Source organism: Trachypithecus francoisi, unplaced genomic scaffold (assembly GCF_009764315.1).
Source record: "Trachypithecus francoisi isolate TF-2019V2 unplaced genomic scaffold, Tfra_2.0 Lachesis_group18, whole genome shotgun sequence".
In the NCBI taxonomy this organism is placed as follows: Eukaryota; Metazoa; Chordata; class Mammalia; order Primates; family Cercopithecidae; genus Trachypithecus; species Trachypithecus francoisi.
In genome coordinates, this window is record NW_022681463.1 from 41,097,262 (window position 1) to 41,117,463 (window position 20,202).

The following is a 20,202-nucleotide window of genomic DNA, read 5'->3' on the forward strand; positions in this document are numbered from 1 at the left end:
ACAATACTGATTGCCTGTATTATAAACCACAGGGTGTGACCTACAGGAAATAGCACATTTTTCTTATTTTACACTATAATTAGTATGTTTAAATCACAGAGTGAATCCAGAATATCAATCTGCTTAGTGTGTCTACATTTAATTCACTAACAACATAAAATATATGTGCATTTGGCAGTTGAAATGAAAAATAATGAGGCACTTAGAGAAATTAGATCACTACATTATAATATAATAAGATTTTAATGATACAAGTAGCATATACCCCTCATACATTTTGGTATGTGAGAAGCTATACCATTATCAACAGTGTGGATTTTTTCCTTTTGGTTGCCAGAAAGTATGCATGTGATTTATGATCGGATGTAATAATGTTGTTCTATTGGAATAAAAGCTATTATGACACACATCACTTTTATTAATTCTATTCTATTGGATAATTGGAGACCTCCCCTCTTTTTTAAAATGACAGACTAGAGACCTCAGCTCATTTTACAGTTTTTAATTTCTTGCTTGTCTTTGACTAAATCTTTTTCATAAATTTCAATTCAACAAAACATAAATGCAGCACCAAATTAAAGCTTGATGAATTGGTTAGAATTAGCCCAGAAGTCAAAGAAACTGGTTTAGTTGTTGTTGTTTAAATATTTCTTCTCAATTGATTTGAAGTTTAGTTGATGAGAGCCATGTCTGAGTCACTCATATCACTGCCAACATTGAGTATGTATGGGTTTGCTGCTAAGATGTCAGAGCAAATAGAAGTAGCTTATGAGTAGTGGGCAAAGTTAAAATCACATCTGCTGAGAGTTTCAAGATCCCTTGGCATGCAGTCTCCAGCAGATACCTGGCAGAATTGTTAAATGCCACACAGGAGTGGCTTTTGGTTATGGCATACAGCACTGTCATCTCTTTTTCCAGAATGACAGTGACACATACTCATTTCAGTAAATTGACTTTGCCAAGTGATACATGCATTGGAAAAATGGAAAAAGCCCAGAAAACAGAAAAAAAAAAAAAAGGTCAAGGTAGCATATGGACATGGAGAGATTTGCATGGCATTTCATAATGTATCAAGAAAAGATTAACAGCACTGTATTTTTCTCCATTAAAAACAAATTCCAGGTGGGTGTGGTGGTAAAGCCTGCAATCCCAGCACTTTGGGAAGCTGAGGTGGGAGGATGGCTTGAGCCCACAGGTTCAAATTCATCCTGGGCAACATAGTGAGACCCTGTCTCTACAAAAAGTTTAAAAGATTAGCTAGGCATCATGGCACATGCCTGTAGCTCCAGCTACTTGGGAGGCTGAGATGGGAGAATTGTTGGAGCTTGGGAGTTAGAGGCTGCAGTGATTTGTGATCCCATCACTGCACTCCAGGCTGAGTGACACAGTGAGACCCTGTGTCAAAAAAAAAATTCAATATGAGTACTATCTTGGCACAGCTGGATAGAATTATCTACCTAAACACATACTCAGCCAAAACTAATAGTTAGCTTTGCTGAGGTCAGATGATTTCGTTGTTCTTTTCAGGAGTTTTTTTGTTTAGTTGCATTTACTACTTTACATTGACAACTTAGTGCCATTTTTCCTGAGCTCTTTTAAAACAAGTTTTTAAGTTGAAAACCACAAACTAATAGAAAATCAACTACCCAACAAAACTGACAAACTGACAATAACATCATCTTATGAAATCAATTGAATCATCTTTCCTCCTGCTGTGGTCTGGATATCTGCATCCCTCCAAAATAATATGCTAAAATGCTAACCCCCAAGATGATGGTTAGGAGGTGGGACATCTGGGAGGTGATTCCTCATGCCTAGGTTAATGCCTTTATAAAATAGACACAGGAAGCCCATTAATCAAGAGGACAATACAATAAAAAGGTAATATCTATGAGAAAGTGAGCCCTTGCCAGACACCTAATCCACTGGTAACTTGATCTTGAACTTCCCAGCCTCTGGAACTGTGAGAAATTAATTCCTATTTTTTATAAGATACCCAGATGAAGGTAGTTTGTTATAAGAGTCTGAACCAACTAAGACACCTTCCTTACTTAACCACATGTCTTATAAGGTCTAATACAAATAGGAGACATAGGAAGTTCTGTCTTGAATGGAAATGATCTGACTTACACAATTTAGTGTTAGAGGGAAAAGAATGAGTTTCCTAGCTTCTTATTTGAGGTGTAGGAGGTAGAACACAAGGATGGAGGTAAAGGTCCAGGATGGGTCAGGCTTTGGAAGGAGTTTAGTTCTAAAACTTTTAGGTACAGGTGGGCATCTGAGACTAACTGTGCTATCCAGTCACAGAACACACAGAGGAAACTAAAATAAGATCCTGTACTTCAGTCAGACCAGAATTCTTAAGGTCCCAAACTACAGTTACCAAAGAATGATGCAAGGCAATGGGTAAACCAGGTAGGCAGGTGAGACACATGAGAAGAAACTGTGTCGGAAGCTTCTGAAGAAAGACTTCAGATATTGAGAAAACTATAGGTCATTATATGCTGAGCAGAGTGATTCAGAAACATTTAACAAGTTGGACCACAGCAGCCGCTTCCTTCTTCAACCAGGAGGAAGCTGCTAATATATTTCCCACTAAATATATTAGTGAGCCAAGCTCCAGTTCAAATATACAAAGCCCCAGGGTTGAATGGCAGTAAATTATTCCAAGAATATATAATAGAAATACAACTCATAGGCAATACCTTTTATTCTTCATGCTACTCTCTTGCACAGCATCGCAATTTGATCTTACAATCACTCTGCATCATGTGCAATCCAATTGAACCCAATTTACTGATATAAAAAGAGAATCAGTGTTAGTGACTTGTCCATAGTGCCCCAAGTAGGAAGGGGCAGAATTGAACTAGAATTTAGGGCTTGTAACAGCTGGCTGAGCCTTTTCCCCTCTATTCCAGGCCTCAGCACACTTATCTGTAAAGGGCCATTGTTATGGGATGAATTATGCCTCAACCCCTGCTAATTCATATGTTGAATTCCTAACCTCTACTATTTCAGGATGTGGCCTTATTTAGAGATAGAGTCTTTACAGAAGTAAGTTAAAATGAGGTCATTAGGAAGAGTCCTCATTCTATATGACTCGTGTCCTCCTAAGAAGAAGAAAATGTGGACTCAAGCAGAGAGGGGAGACAATGTGAAGATACAGGGAGAAGTTGGCCATCTACAAGCCAAGGAGAGAGGCCTGGAACACATCCTTCTCTTCCAGCCCTCAGGAGGAATCAACCCTGGCAACACCTTGATCTCAGACTTCTAGGCTCCAGAACTGTGAGACAACAAATTTCTGTTGTTTAAGCCACCCAGTCTGTGGTGCTTTGTTGTAGTAGACATAGCAAACGAATAAGGCCATAAAGTAAACATCTTTGGCTTTATGGACCATAAGGTCTTTGTCAAAATTACTCAACTTTGCTGTTACAGCTCAAAAGCGGCCATAAACAATATGCAAATGACAGGGTAGAGATATGTTCCAATAAAACTTTATTTACAAAACAACCAGTGTAGGCTGCAGTTTGTCACTGCTGTTCTGCACTTTGTTGCCCTGAAAATGGATGCTTAGAAGGTTTTGAATGGCCAAGTGTAGGCCCAGAGGCACATGATGAATGAATTTGGCTGGAAATCCACAAAACTGAAAACAACAATGGCAACAATGATCTTCAGATTGTTCTCAGTCCCCCTTGGGAATTACTTTCTACCTGGTTTGTAGAGACTGCCAAACTTTATATGCAGGCACATTATTGTGGGTTAAAGATGGCTACTTTATTTTATTTTTTTTGGCTACTCTTCCCATCCAACAGGTGGAATCTATTTACTTCCCCTTAAATTGGGGGTGGACTTGTGATTTGTTTTGACCACTATGAATGCCACAGAAGTAAAGCTACACCAGTACCAGGCCTAAGCCTTAAGAGACCTGGAACTTCTTCATTCACTCTCTTGGAGCTCTTATAAAGAGATCTAGCTACCCTTCTGGAAAGACTGCATAGAAACAGGGAGAGAGAGATGTCCAACAGGTCCCTACATATTCCAGCCATCCCCGCTGAGGCATCAGACTGTTCTTGCAGTCTCAGCTGAGCTTCCACTGAATAGAGCCTCTTCTTTTTTCCTGCTTCCACTCTACCAGGAAAATGTAACCTCTTGAGTGCCCCAGCTGATGCCACATGGGAACAATCCATTCCTACCCAGCCTGTCTAAGTTGCAGAACCATGTGCAAAATCGTGATTGTTGTTTCAAGGCACTAAATGTGGATAGTTTGTTATACAGTGATAGGTATCTGACATAGATAGCATGCTGCCCTCCAGTTGCCCAGGATATCTACTCTTAGCCCATCATAAGCTTCCCTGATCAAGTAGCATTTAGTGTTCCTAATGCCTTATATCCAAGCGTTCTTGGACTTACCATCAAGACTCACATACCACGAGGAAATTTCAGACATTATAGTAACTGGCTGGGGTGGGAACAAAGAGGACTGTGGGGTAAAGACCTGTAATATTAGACCTTACATCCTTGACCTAAATGCCCTACTGAGGTTACAAGACATTTTGGGTGGAAATGTGGTAAGGAGAAATATTCTTAACCTAAAGCACAGTATCAAATTATCCTTACCATCATCTTACTTTTAGGCACTACAAAGACATAGCATGAGCATGAAGTTATCCAGTTTATTCTCACTCCAGTTGAGTCATTGGCTCTTTGGCCTTCTGCAGAGGACACCCTCATATGTCATTTTTTGTAGCTTTTCCTATTTTATCTGTCTAAACTGTGTTCTAAAGTAAGTTTTGTAGCTGAACATCACCTATGATCCTTAAGATGCAGAGTTAGATTATATGCCTCTCATTTAAGGAAGAAAATGGCTGGCCTTTTATCAAATAGGAGAAACTATGGACTTGAATAATTGATTCAATCACTGAATCATTTTCTAGAATGACTTGAATTATTTTTCAGAACTAATGTTTTTGTATGGCTATACCAGAGACTATAATCAGAGTGACCACTTGGGTAAGACCATTCATTCCTTACCATTGACAGATGAAATTTACTAATGAACTGCTATCCCTTGTCATCTCCTCCTCAGAAACCACTGATAGAAACTCCCCTAGAAACACATGAAGTCTCAAATTTTTCTTGCCATAAAACTATATATATGTATTACATATTCATATGTACTCCTTCAAAATTACTTTTTTACTAAATTATATGTATTTCAGTTACTTCTAATTTATAAAAGGTATGTGTGTAAAAGAAATATATATACATGTATATAATATACATATTGCAAATAAGAGTAATTTTGGAAAAAAGAAAGATGGAAATAAAACTGAGAAGTTAGGATGAGCTTCTGGGACCCTGACGTTGGCAGACTCTGAGGAGCTTACTGTCTAGATGATTCATCCCTTGCACAAAGTAAATTTCTTCCAAATTCCTGACTCTTTTTCACCCGTGCTCATAGGACTACCTAAAATTTTACCAATTAGAGATTCATTAGGGTTACTTATTATCTGCTAGCTAAAATGTATAGAAATATCAAAGTGTTAATGGGGTATGAGTTCTTCACACATTTGCAAATTGGCACAACAAAATAATACTTAGAATTTGGCTTGCAATTTAACTGACATCATGCATTCCTATGGTTTATATTTTAAATTTTATTATTCATTATCACTATGTAATTTAAGCAAAGGACTATTACAATTTCTTACCAGAGGAATATCAGACACAGGGTTTAATTGTCTTTTTTCTAACTTCAACCCAAGAGTCATCCCACAAATAGATTCTGAAATGTGGTTTTAGGAAAATGAAGTAAATGGTTTCTGGGAGTGAGTATGGAGAAGAGGATAGGGAATACAGAAGGAGAAGTGAAGAACAGCAAGGCCCTGGGCTTGTGGTTGTCAGTGGAGAGGGGTGCCATGCGCCAAGAGAACAGTATAAAAAGTGAAGTGAGAAAACAATTTCAAAACTCTTTTAAATAATCCCTACCATTAGCAATGAGGGAGAAAAGCTCTGTTTTGTCATCCTTCTCCTATCCTCTCTGAATGACTGGATCTGCTCTCAGGACATAGGTCTTCGGCCACATTTCAACTATATTAATAGTTGGGTATATTTAGTGTGGTATCTTAGCAACATGATAGCTATGTATGCAGTTGTATTTTTTTAAAGCGGTCTCTTGAAACAACTGCTCTTTAGATTTTCAGAATAAAGTCAATTTTTAAATTCAGAATTCCCTATGTATGTTTCAACGTTGCTTTCTTGATGTTATGTCTCTAAAGAGAGTGGACCACATCTTAAAAAGGGACTCGCTTTAGAAAGAGTATCTTGTGTCCATCAGTTCAATAAACTGGGGACAGACTGAGGCAATTACATCATAAACTCTTATTTTAAAAATGAATTAAAAAGCAACTTTTTTGACAGGTGGCTTTGCAATTCACAGATTTCCTGATACTGCTCTCTAAATCTAAAGCATCCTCATTTTACATGCTCATTAGCATCTATAAATACAAATACTAGAGCGTATTTTCAGTAAACTGAGGGAAGATAGTTATAAGCATACCTTGGAGATACTGTGGATTCAGTTTCTGATCACCATAATAAAACAAGTCACATAAATTTTCGGTTTCCTAGTGCATGTAAAACTTATGTTTATACTGTAGTCTTAAGTATGCAATAGCATTATGTCTATAAAAACAATGTACCTACTTGAGTTACAAAATACTTTAAAATGTTAGTGATCATCTGAGCCTTCAGTGAGTCTTAATTTGTTTGCTAGTGGAAGGTCTTATCTCTATGCTGATGGATGCTGACTGATCAGGGTGGTGGTTGCTGAAAGTCGGAATGGCTGTGGCAAATTCTCAGAATAAGACAATGAAGTTTGTCACATCGATTGATCTTCGTTTTACGAACAATTTCTTGATAACATGTGATGCTGTTTGATAGCATTTTACCCACAGTAGAACTTCTTTCAAAATTGGAGTCAGTCCTCTCAAATCCTGCCACTGATTTTTCATCTAGGTTTATGGAATATTTTAGATAAGTTCTCATTTCAACAATGTTTGCAGCATCTTCACCAGGAGTACATTCCATCTCAAGAAACCACTATTTTTGCTTATTCATTAGAAGAAACTCCTTATTCCTTCAAGTTTTATCATGGTATTGTTAACAATTCAGTCACATCTTCAGGCTCTACTTCTGATTCTAGTTCTCTTGCTATTTCAATATCTCCAGTTACTTCCTCCACTGAAGTATTGAGCCCCTTGGACTCATCCATGAGAATTGGAGTTAACTTCTTCCAAGCTCCTATTAAAGTTGATATTTTGACTTCCTCTGATGAACCATGAATGTTCTTAATGGCAGCTAGAATGGTGAATCCTTTCCAAAGGTTTTTCAATTTATTTTGCCCAGATCTGTCAAAGGAATAATTTTCCATGGCAGCAATCACCTTACAAAATATATTTCTTAAATAATACATTTGAAAGTTGAAATGACTCCTTGATCCATGGGAAGCAGAGTGGACGTTCTGTTAGCAGACATGAAGACAATATTGACACCTTGTGCATCTCCAGCAGAGCTCTTGGGTGGCTAGAAGTCATTTTCTGAGTAGTAGGTCTCAACAATAGGCTTAGAATATTCATTTAACCTTGCTGTAAAAGGAAGTGCAGTCATCTAGGCTTTGTTTTTCTATTTCTAGAGCACAGGCAGGGTAGATTTAGTGTAATTTTTTATTATTATTATAATTTAAGTTCTAGGGTACATGTGCACAACGTGCAGGTTTGTTACATATGTATACATGTGCCATGTTGGTGTGCTGCATCCATTAACTCATCATTTACATTAGGTATATCTCCTAATGCTATCCCTCCTCCCTTCCCCCTCCCCACAATATGCCCCAGTATGTGATGTTCCCCTTCCTGTGTCCAAGTGATCTCATTGTTCAATTCCCACCTATGAGTGAGAACATGTGGTGTTTGGTTTTCTGTTCTTGCGATAGTTTGCTGAGAATGATGGTTTCCAGCTGCATCCATGTCCCTACAAAGGACACAAACTCATCCTTTTTTATGGCTGCATAGTATTCCACGGTGTATATGTGCCACATTTTCTTAATCCAGTCTGTCACTGATGGACATTTGGGTTGATTCCAAGTCTTTGCTATTGTGAATAGTGCCGCAATAAACATACGTGTGCATTTATAATCCTTTGGGTATATACCCAGAAATGGGATGGCTGGGTCAAATGGTATTTCTAGTTCTAGATCCTTGAGGAATCGCCATACTGTTTTCCACAATGGTTGAACTAGTTTACAGTCCCACCAACAGTGGAAAAGTGTTCCTATTTCTCCACACTCTCTCCAGCACCTGTTGTTTCCTGATTTTTTAATGATTGCCATTCTAACTAGTGTGAGATGGTATCTCATTGTGGTTTTGATTTGCATTTCTCTGATGGTGAGTGACGATTAACATTTTTTCACGTGTCTGTTGGCTGTATGCATGTCTTCTTTTGAGAAGTGTCTGTTCATATCCTTTGCCCACGTTTTGATGGGGTTGTTTGTTTTTTTCTTGTAAATTTGTTTGAGTTCTTTGTAGGTTCTGGATATTAGCCCTTTGTCAGATGAGTAGATTGCAAAAATTTTCTCCCATTCTGTAGGTTGCCTGTTCACTCTGATGGTAGTTTCTTTTGGTGTGCAGAAGCTCTTTAGTTTAATTAGATCCCATTTGTCAATTTTGGCTTTTGTTGCTGTTGCTTTTGGTGTTTTAGACATGAAGTCCTTGCCCATGCCTATGTCCTGAGTGGTATTACCTAGGTTTTCTTCTAGGGTTTTTATGGTATTAGGTCTAACATTTAAGTTTCTAATCCATCTTGAATTAATTTTTGTATAATTTTTAAAGGCCCTGGTACTTCGGAAATGGTAAATTACCATTGGCTTTAACTTTAAGTCACTAGCTGCATTTAGCTTCTAATAAAAAAGTCAGTCTGTCCTTTAAAGCTTTGAAGACAGGCATTGACTTCTCTAACTATGAAAGTCTCAGATGGCATTTTTTCCCCCAATAGACAGCTATTTCATCTACATGGAAAATCTGTTTTTTAGTGTAGCTACATTCACCAACTATCTTAATTAGATCTTCTGGATAATTTGCCATAGCTTCTACATCAGCACTTGCTGCTTCACTTTGCACTTTTTCTTAAAGGTAGTGAGATTTTATTTTCTCAATGCTGAGCTAAAAATTCCACACATTTGGCACATGTGTTGCAAGGAGAGGGGAAAGCAGAGAAACACCACTGTATAGCTCTCAGGTTTTGGTACTGCAAGTACAACCATAACTTTGTTTGCTATTGGTAACTGGCAATCACCTCTGTGTTTACATTGAAGGCAGTGGGCATTGGTGGTATTCACCATAAAATACTAGTGGGCATGAAGCAGCTTTCTTTCCATTCTTCTGAATGTGATCTTCATTCATTGTCTCCAAAGCTTCTATCTTAGCTAAAAAAAATCCCCTTCATTATATGCTGAGATGTTTAAAACAGCATTGAAGAGGTCTCATTCATTAACGGCTTTCCTTACTACTCCTTTCTGGAAAAACTGTGAGACATTTTATAGTCATGGAACAATGATTCCAGTCCATTAAGACAAGTTGGTTCTCCTGACTAATGGATGTCAAACAACCAGACCTTTCCAGCATGCCAAAGTATGTTATACTTGTTGAGGTTGATATGAGGAAGTGTACATTCATTACATAACTGCTGCATCAAATGAAGAGTTTGTTAGTAAGTTTCTTTCATTCCTTCACTATTGAGCTTTACTTCTTTTAATTTAGGGGCTGGAACATAATCATGCCCAATAAAAGACATAGCTAAAATGTATTTCTTGTACTCAAGTTGTATAACTGTTAGACAAGGAATTCTAGTTCTCTGCATTCTTGTGAGATTGTGGATTTCGCTTTCTGCCCACATGTGGGTAATCTTATGTGGACTTAGTTCATTGAAGTGATCTTTATACCTAAGATCATCTTTAACTTATTGGCCATGATTCTTCCACTCATTAAGGGTTGTTGTAAATACCATGATGGCACATTGTGTAGGTATGACTTTACTATATTCGTCCTCCATGCTCTTTCTGTATACGTGAAAGACAATGGATTTCTCTCCTGTACTAAAAGTCAGTGATTGTCTGAAACATTCCAGAGTTGACCTTTTCATACATAAAAAAAACGTATCTCAGGATCAACTGCATTTTCTTCAGTAGAGTGCTCCTTTTTCTTGTGGAGGAAGGCACTTTGATGTTCTTCTGAGTAGGCATGTTGTTTTGAAGCTTCAAAAATTTTGTTTGGTAGTTTTAAATCCATTCTGTCTTCTACCTGAAATGCAGGTGCAAATTTTTCCATTCTTGCTGGATTCTTTCTCCCACATACTACTTCATGATGTTTGGTGGTAATGCCCTTTCCTTTTCCAGTAAAACCCTTTTTGGGAGTGGGAACTGGTTTTACTAGTCAGTAGAGATCATCATGAGTATCCTGGCAGTCAGCCTCATCTTCAGAGCTATCACTGTCTTCATCAGGATGGACTTTTCAATAATTTTCAAAGGACATGGAAATTTTTTTTATCTCCTTTGAATCTTCTTTTCTTTATGCCTAAGTTGTGCATCATATTCTTTGCCAAATTCCATCTGTAGTATCTGAGCCAACATTAGGTCACTGGAAGTGTCAATGTTTTCTCCAGTAATAAATGGCCTTTTAGCAATAGCTACTTGAGGAAAAGTGACAGTTTCTACCCCTAACGGCAGTTCTTTGACAAACTGTTCACTCATTGTATCAGCCAAAGAACAAGATGTTGTCATTTGAAGGGTAGCCCATGGACACTTACTGGGTCCCCCAGCCCACTGCTGGCTTGGGCTTAGGCAAAGTCACTCCTGCCAGATTTTTGGGGGAAGAAGTTCAGCAACAAGAACAGAGCAGAGAGGTGGTAGGATGGGAAGCAGGCTCTAGCAAGGAGATAGGTGGAGCCAAGGCAACCAGAGCTGAAGTGACAGATCCCTCTCGCATTTTTATGTGATAAAGATAGCTTCTGTCCCTAAGCTTCAGGAATGAACCTCTGCCAGCTTCAAGCCTTTCTCCTTTGCATCTTCCTTACCTCTCTCAGCCTTCACAGAAAAGAAGAGAGTTAGGGCCTTGCTCTGGATGAGACTTTGGCTTAAGGGGATGTTGGAGCTAGTTTGATCTTCTATCCAGACAACTAAACTTTCTCATATCAGCAATAAAGCTGTCTTGCTTTCTTAACATTTGTATGTTCGCTGGAGTAGCACATTTAATTCCCTCCAAGAACTTGTCCTTTACATTCACAACTTGGCAAACTGTTTGGTGACAAAAATCTAGCTTTTAGCCTATCTTGGCTTTCAATATGCCTTCCTCATTAAGCTTAATTATTTCTAACTTTTGATTTAAAGTGAGAGATCAGTGACTCTTCCTTTTACCTGAATACTTATAGGCCATTGTAGAAATTTTAATTTGTCTCATTTCAGTATTGTGTCTTAGGGAATAGGAAGGTGCAAAGAGAAGAAGAGAGATAGTAACAGCCAGTTCGTGGAGGTGTCAAAACACACACGATATTTACCTACTGTTTTGCCATCTTACATGGGTGGGGTTCATGATACCCGAAAACAATTATAATAGTAACATCAAAGATCACTGACTACAGGTCGCAATAATAGATATAATATTAATTTTAAAAGTTTAAAATATTGCAAGAATTACCAAAATTTGACACAAGTGTGCACATAACATTGGAAACATTGGGGCTGATAGACTTGCTCAGTTCAGGGTTGCTACAGTGTCTGTGAAGCACAATAAAATGAAGTACAAAAAAATGGAGGTATACCTGTAATTAATGTTCACTGTGTAATCTAAATGGAAATTAAATATAGGAGTTCACAAGCTACATACATCTTAGAGACCCTTTAATCCAAGGAGGTAAGAGGAGAGAGACCATCTACTTGGTAACCAGAAAGGTATATATGAACCTTTATCGTGTTCTTTTTCCCCTAGACTCAACTGGGAATAATGTTTAACCGCATGCCTTTTCTTACATGCATAGTTTGAATAACGGTTATACAACTGTATGCTACTTGCAGCTCTTGATCTTCATTATCAACATTTAAGTGTTCTTTGGGGGCTGTTTTAAGACATGCTTTAAATTATGGATACTGATGTCACTTCTTTTTCACCCTCTGATTGAAGCTGCAGCCTTCCTTAGATGATAAGATTTTCCAAATTCTAACCTCTAGTTAGATGCAAATCAGAGCTTTTTGGGGGCATGTACCTTGTCTTGTTTTATAGTTAAACAAGTTAAATAGATAATTAGTGTCTTAGTTCAGGATGCTGTAACAAAGTACGATAAACTGGGTCACTTATAAACAGCAGAAATGCATTTCTCACAGACTTGGTGGCTGGAAGTCCAAGATCAGGGTGCCAGCATGCTCAGTTCTGGTGAGGCCCACTTCTGGGATATAGACTGCCAGTTCTTCATTGTAGTTTCACACAGTAGAAATTGATTGAGCTAACTCTATTTCCCTTTTCATAAGAACATTAATTCCATCATAGGGGTTCCACCCTCATGACCTAGTTACCTCCCAAAGGGCTCACCTCCTAATACCATTCTGTTGGGGGTTAGGGCTTCAACATACGAATTTGACAGCGGGGTACATAAACACACAATCCATGATGTGGAGTAATGGGGAATTCTCCCTGTTTGCATTTAAATGGTTTGTAAAATCCCTCTAGGTGAAATAGCATATTGTATGGAATCATAGGAGGAGATTTTAGCATGTGAGCCACAGTAAGACAGAAAGCACATAGGATTTGTCTTAAGACAGACATGAATTCATTTCCTAGCTCTGCAAAACAGGGTTGAAGATTCCTGAACCTTCTGAATTCCAACAGAGAAAATCTGGTCCTAAACCAATTATCTAGTTACATCTTTATCTATAGAATATATATCAACTTGTCTGCTTCAAGAAATTAAATTGGGACAATTGACATTGATCATCAGTTGCTTTCTGTAAATCAGTAAAACAAAATTATTACTTTTTTCTTAAATTCAAAAATTATTTGTATTCTATAGATCTTACTTGTTTTCCTCCAAATTTAGTATTGATTTGTATGATATTGAGCAAATTAAAATGCTAGTCCAGCATATCAAATCTACCTTAGCAAAATTTGACAGATCATCTTTTAATATTGCACTACTGCTTAACAATCCTCAGTATCACTGTTGTCTCATATCTGCATGTGGCCTCTGGGTGAAGGTAGATTAAGGCATAGGGAGAATACTATTTTCTGGACTTTTATTTCTTTATTTCTGACTCCATCCTACATCAAACCATCAATATGTAAAGCTCTTTGTGACAGTTTTTGAATTATTCTATGTCTGCATTTTGACAGCAGGAATAATGGTTTTAATGACAGATACTCATCTTCCTAGGAAGCAAGAAAAGATGGGAATGCAATGTTTCTCTTTACTTTATAAGAGTATATTGTTATTTGTCATTTATTAACATTGTTTTGACTATTCTCATCATCAGTCATTTTTCATGACCAGACTTTATTCTTTGGCAACACATCTCCCATTTTCTGTTGAGGAATCCCTCTGGGAGATATTAGTTCAGCTACTGAGGGACATTCTGTTTCCTTTTACAGGCAATGACTGCACAGCCTGCAAGAGACCTGTTTTGGACATTAGCTGTTAATGTAAGTAATAATGATAATGAATTGCCCACTTGAATGTGTTATACATATTTCTAAAAGGGTTGCCTTTTAAAAATAGATAATGAATAGAATAGACTTTGGACAAGTATGATCTCTGAATGAAAGCATCTTCTTGTTTATTAACAGCCACAGGTGTTCTGAGTCCATGTCTTCCAGGCCAGTAACCCTGATTGTAAAGGTCACTTTACATACTGTCATTTCATGACTTCTGGCTTTCTCATGATGGATTAAAACAACAAAGGAATCAGAAAGAAAAAAAGGGAAGGGGAGCTGATGGGAAGCAAACTCAATGAGACACTGCATTACTCTTTCTGTAGTCTCTGGTTTCTGGTGAGAGGTGAGAGCAGCATCCTGGTGGCCTCCCGTAGACATAGGGGCTGATTGGTCGAATCCTTCTCTCCGCTTGAACAGCTCACAAAGAGCTTGTGTGTGCCATGCTGCTGGTAATCCAGCTCATCTGTTTCATCTGCCTCCTGTGAGATAGGGGAATAAAAAATAGGTAAAATACTCTAGAGAAGCTTGAAATGATTGCTGATATTGTCATTTGGTATTGCTTGGGCTTGCATGTTAAGTCATGCTTCTCTCTGCTATGTCTCCCACTCTTTCTGGAAAAGAATTTAAAGTCAAACAGGATAGGTTGATAGGTAGAAAGCAGAAATGCATACATTACAGGTTAAATCTGATTTTTTTTATCTGGGAGAAATAAACTAAGAACATGAAATTCGGGGCTCACAACCCAGGTTTTCCTTAGCAGGACTGATTTTGAGAAAGTTGTAGAGTTAGAGAAATCAATACCCTTTGTTTTGGGTCTGTACTCTGTTTTCAACATTACAATACAATTTAATGTATAATGTCTATGTGTCATTTAGTTGTTCTTATGTTCCATGAATTACTTTATTATTCAAAAACAATGTCAATTATTTTTACTCAGTTTACAAGCGGCATAGAATTTGAGGAAAAAGAGTAAAGCACAAACTTATTTGAAAATATAAAGTTGGGATGAAGTCAAACTCTGAATGGATCTGAACATTGGGCATTTTCTGAGGATTGATGACCGGCTAGGAGGAGTTGATGGTCCTTGGCTGAAACTCGGGCCATTAACTCCAGCCAGTCATTAATTGCCTAGAAATGTCCTGGGCTGAGGCCATTATTGCTATTATAAACTGAATTAATGCCCTGTGCTTTAGCCAATAAGATTATTTGAATTATCTTTATTCTCCATTCAATTTATAATTATAAAAATGTACCAGAAGCAATCAGACCAGATGATAGATTAATCACATGCAAAATTACATTCTAAATGAATTGTTTTGGATTCATACAGCTACCCAAAGCATATGAAGAAGTTGATTCCTCGGTGTTGGCATTTATTGAAGTTGATTTTCTATGCTGCCCCCCAGTTTCTCCACCCTACTTCCTATGATTGGTTCAAATTCAAGTAAATACAATGAATGAGATTTTCAATTCACGATGTATAGATTCAACTTCCTGGAAGATATAATAGTTTGATTTTGGGGTATGAAAAATTGGGATGGTGGGCATGGGGATAGCAGAGTGGGTAGATGTGGGAAGAATATAAATCCATGAATAAAAAGCTATATAAGACCTAAAACATATATACACAGACACAATTTCTTGACTTTGTGTCATATTTTGCAGTTTGCAATTATTTTTATATTCATTATTTAACTTTACTCTTTCAGTAACATTTTCAGTGAAGTATGGCAGATATTATGATTCCATTTTTTATAGGAGAAAAATGAGGTCTGAACGTTTAAGCAATTTGCCTTGTGTGGCATTGTTACAGATGACCACAGCTGTCCTCAATCCAAGTTTGTTTCTCCAGTGTTAGTCTATAGCAAGGATCATTATTTTGTCCTGGATGTTCTTTTAAGTTTTTATGCTGACAATGACTCAGTACTACTAATAAGTATTAGAATGTCTTTAAAAGCCTTTTTCAAGGTATGTCCAAACTTCTTGAGTTCTTTAGAGGAAGAATGCTATAGAACTAACAAGTAATATAGCATTTTGATACTTCAGGATGAGAAGATCCATTTGCTGCTTTATCTTCTCAGGGTCTGCTTGAGTATTTGTTTTGTTCTTAAGCCAGTCATATTTGTGTTAACCTATAACCTAATTAGGTAAATTATTGTATTTATATGATGCTTTTATATGTCTGTATTCTAGTCTAGATGTGGAAAACCTCTTAAATAAAGAAACCTGCTATGATATAACCAGAATTTTACTGGCATACTACAGCAAGGAAGAACAATTAAAAAGAATTTCTGAAAAAATATTTGCAAATTAATTAACCAAGAAAGAATGAGTTTTTATTGTTTATGGATTGCCCTAGGAAGTCCTTAGGATATGATATGAGCAGCAGAATGAACATTTGGATGAACTGGGGTTTTTTTTTGTTTTTTTAAGGCAAGGGTCAATTCAAACTAGATGATACTGTGAGCTAAGAAGTATTATGCAAGTTATATGGCATTCTACAGTTATAACTGTAAAGCGATTGCTCTCATTCTTACATATCTAGTGCGGGTGATTGTTCCTATTCTTCCTCCTGAACTTCTTTTTACATCCAAGCTCTGGCCAGACCAGAGGGGCAGGCAGAGAAGACTCTCATTCCAGATCTACACTACTGTTAGAATCCCTAGATAATAAGTTGTCTCAGGAACAACAAACAATAGTTTAGAGTCAGACCTGGGTCTCTTCTTTGTTTCTCCTTTCATCAAATGAGGAGTTGGATTATGTGATAAGATAGTGACTATGCAGAAACATGTATGACTACAGGAAGTCCACACTTGGCAACTGCAACATTCACAAAAACTGAGAGCAGAATGATTAGAGTCCAGACCAAGGAAACACATCACAGTCTATTGGGGTCTACCTTGAAGAGCTAGGTGAACATCTCAGAGGTGAATTGTTCTATTTTACCAGTTGTGTTTCTCCAACTGCACCTGAAGTGTTAGCAATGACACAGATACCACATTGATAAACTGAGAGAAAATCTAAAACTATGATTTTTAGTAATTATCAAAATCTAAAACATTGATAATTACTTCTTGAACTGAAGAGTTTAGATTGGTCCAATGAGCTTTCAGAGCTATGAAAACATCATTTATAACATCAGGTAAGATTTAGTTTCCTACTACCTTTCCAATTGCATAACTTTCTCACTGTCTTTTCCAATTGTATATACCCCATTATAGGAATTATTACATTAATAATGCATATACAAAAGTAAATTAGTGATTCTTCTGTGTAATTCTTCAGAGTAGCCTGTGTGGCTTCATTTTGTAAGTTCCTGGGCACATGCTGTAAGGAGACATGTTTCCTATGGGATGTCAAGGAAAACCAGTAATAATTACCTGATAGATGCAACCAGTTTATTTGTGAGAAACAAGCAAAGAATGGGTTCCATAAATAAAATAGTACTTAAGAGGGCACAGACTATGTGGTAGTCTAGGAATCATTTAACATGGCAGGTGTGCCAGTTATCTGTTTTGGAAAGGGCAGATTCTCTGGAATTGAACAACTCCTATAAAGCAGTTGAAGAGTCTCTGAAGAGTAAAAGTGAACTGTACAGAAAAAAAATAGCTCCAATATTTATTCCTTGCCCTGTTACATGCCTGGCCTCTATGGACAGCACTGTAATGATTTTTACAGAAGCACTTTGTTCTTCCAGTCAGAGTCTATTTTTTTTTTTTTTTTTTTTATGATTAGAAGTTAGCGTTAACAATGTGGGGATATTTTAGGTACCAGAAGGAGCCACTGCAAAGAAGATGACTCTCTGACTAGTTTAGGGTCATGACGAGTAGACAGAATTGTATCCAGAGGATCAGGCATTCCTGCAAAGTGAGCAAGGCATAATCATTCTAGTCATGACCCTACGATTTTGAACTCCCATTCAAGGGAGGTTAAGAGTATTGCATGGGATAGTGCAAGACATAATAAGTCCTATTTCTATTGGTGATTATACTATGGGCCTCAGTCCCTCCTTTGGTTGTGGTTAGAAAGGATATTTTACTAGTTTAGGTAAAGGGTTGGTTAGTATAGTCTGAATGTTGATAGGCTCAGTACCCTCAAATCCTACCAATATTGGTAAAATTTTTGGACCACGTGAAACCTGGTATCTTGCAAAGATCTTCAAGTTATGTCTGCTATATGCTTCTCTATACGACAGTGTCCAAACTAGCTATGACCCAATTATGGAAAGGGAAATCCTCTGGAATGTCAAGGAATAAGCCTTTTAAAGAGCATTTAAACTCTTAGTTTCATTTACATAAGAAATCTCTTTACCCAGCAAAAATATTCTCCAAAACTGGAGACACAGTGAAGACTTTTTACTAATAGCTGACCTATTCTAAGGGAAGTACTAAAGAGTGTTTTTCAGGTAAAGGAAAATGATTCCAAAAGGAAACTCAAAGATTTAAAGAGAAATGTAAGGCAACAGAAAGAGTAAATGTGTGGGTCAATTTAAATGGTTGTTGAGTCAATAAAACCATGATAGCAATGTACTACGGGATCTAAAATACGTCGAGCCTTTCCTGTCAGCAAGGCCTGGGGTCCTGGCACTGGTGAATCTCAGGATGTCTGTTGTATTTCACAGGTGAGCCACTTGCCTTCTGACCTCCGAGCAAGCTCTCCCCGCTTTATATTCTGGTTGCCAGAGTTTTGAGTGGTGAGGGAGTTCTCTTTGCTTTCCAGTGTTGCCCTCTGCTTTCTATGCCTTGGATGATCCTTTTCATTCCTGCTGCACCACTCTTGGCCTCTGGAGAGTGGATGTAGCCCATAGATGCTCTGTGAAAAAAGAATTACTGGAGGTCTCTCTCCAGTCTTCTGCTTCTCCCTCAGTCTTAGTGAGGTGAATGCCTGGAGTTAAGCCTAGGGGTCTAATTTCTCCCTGCCACAATTTGAGGTCTCCCTAAGATGTGAGGGAAAGAGCTAGAGGGTGGTGTAGTCTTCCTTTCTATCTTGGGCCTCCCATCATCATTCACACACAGCCCTAGAAGGCTTGCTGAAAGTTAGACTGGGTACTCATTACCTTTTTCAGTGGCCCTTGCTCCCCTCACTCTCCATTTCACTCAGGCACACAGGAGCTGTGGATCTTTCCTTTTGCCCAGGCTGGAGTGCAGTGGTGCAATCTCAGCTCACTGCAACCTCTGCCCCTCAGGTTCAAGTGATTCTCCTGCCTCAGCCTCCCAGGTAGCTGGGATTACAGGTACACACCTCCACCTCCGGCTAATTTTTTGTATTTTTAGTAGAGATGGGGTTTTGCCATGTTGGCCAGGCTGGTCTTGAACTCCTGACCTCAGGTGATCCACCTGACTTAGCCTCCCAAAGTGCTAGGATTACAGGCATGAGCCACCATGCTCAGCTTTTTCTTCTCTTTTGAGGGCTTATCACTTTCTGGAGTTTGTTTCGTTTAAGTTTCTTTTAGTGCTCAGCTGTCTAATGGATTTCAAGACAAACTACAGTTACATAGTTCATCTGGATTGTTTTTGGTTACTAGCATGTATTACTTATTTTGACCCTAATTTACTGATGGTATAATAAGCTTTGCTCTTACAATTGACAAGACTTCTGCCTTCTTTGAATATGGCAAAAGTAGTAGACCAAATGGTGATGGTAGTGTTGGACATGATTTCAGAGAAAAGAAGACCAATACTAGTTTTACTCCAATGTTAAATTCAAAAATATTCTCTATTATGTGATTCTATGAAGACTGGTCATGTACAATTGTTATTACACGCTCAGATGTGATTGTTATCAAGGGTTAAAATTCTGTCAAGAATGTATTTCTCCAAGATAAGAAAATAATGTGGTTCTGGGTTTTTAAACATATGAATTGTAGACTAGACTTGCTTATTTGCCTGATATTTTGAGAATTATTACTGATCTTGTTGCATGGTGAATTAGGGTTCTCTAGAGGGGCAGAACTAATAAGATGGACGTATATATAAAGGGGAGTTTGCTAATGAGTGTTGACTCACAAGATCACAAGGTGAGGTTCTACAATAGGCTGTCTACAAGCTGAGGAGCTAGGAGCAATGAAGCCAGTACAAGTCTGTCCCAAAGCTGAAAAATTGGAGTCTGATGTTTGAGAGCAGGAAGCATCAAGCACAGGAGAAAGATAGAACCAGACAACTAAACCAGCCTAGACTTTCCACATTCTTCTGCCTGCTTTTTTATTCTGGCCGTCCTGGCAGCTGATTAGATTATGCCCACCCAGATTAAGGGTGGGTCTGCCTTTCCCAGTCCACTGACTCAAATGTTAATCTCCTTTGGTAAAACCCTCACAGACACACCCAGGAACAATACTTTGCATCCTTCAATCCAATCAAGTTGACACTCAATATCAACCATCACACATGCATACAGTGAAGGAATGTAACAGGTTTTTCAGTGGCAGATAAGACTGAAGAGCAAAAATTAAAGT

The 20,202-nt window shown here is 37.9% G+C and overlaps 1 pseudogene; it reads right to left on the reverse strand.

Annotated features, from left to right (window-relative positions):
• Positions 1 to 9,359: 9,359 nt before the first annotated feature.
• Positions 9,360 to 11,039, reverse strand: LOC117063357 (annotated as a pseudogene).
• Positions 11,040 to 20,202: the final 9,163 nt, after the last annotated feature.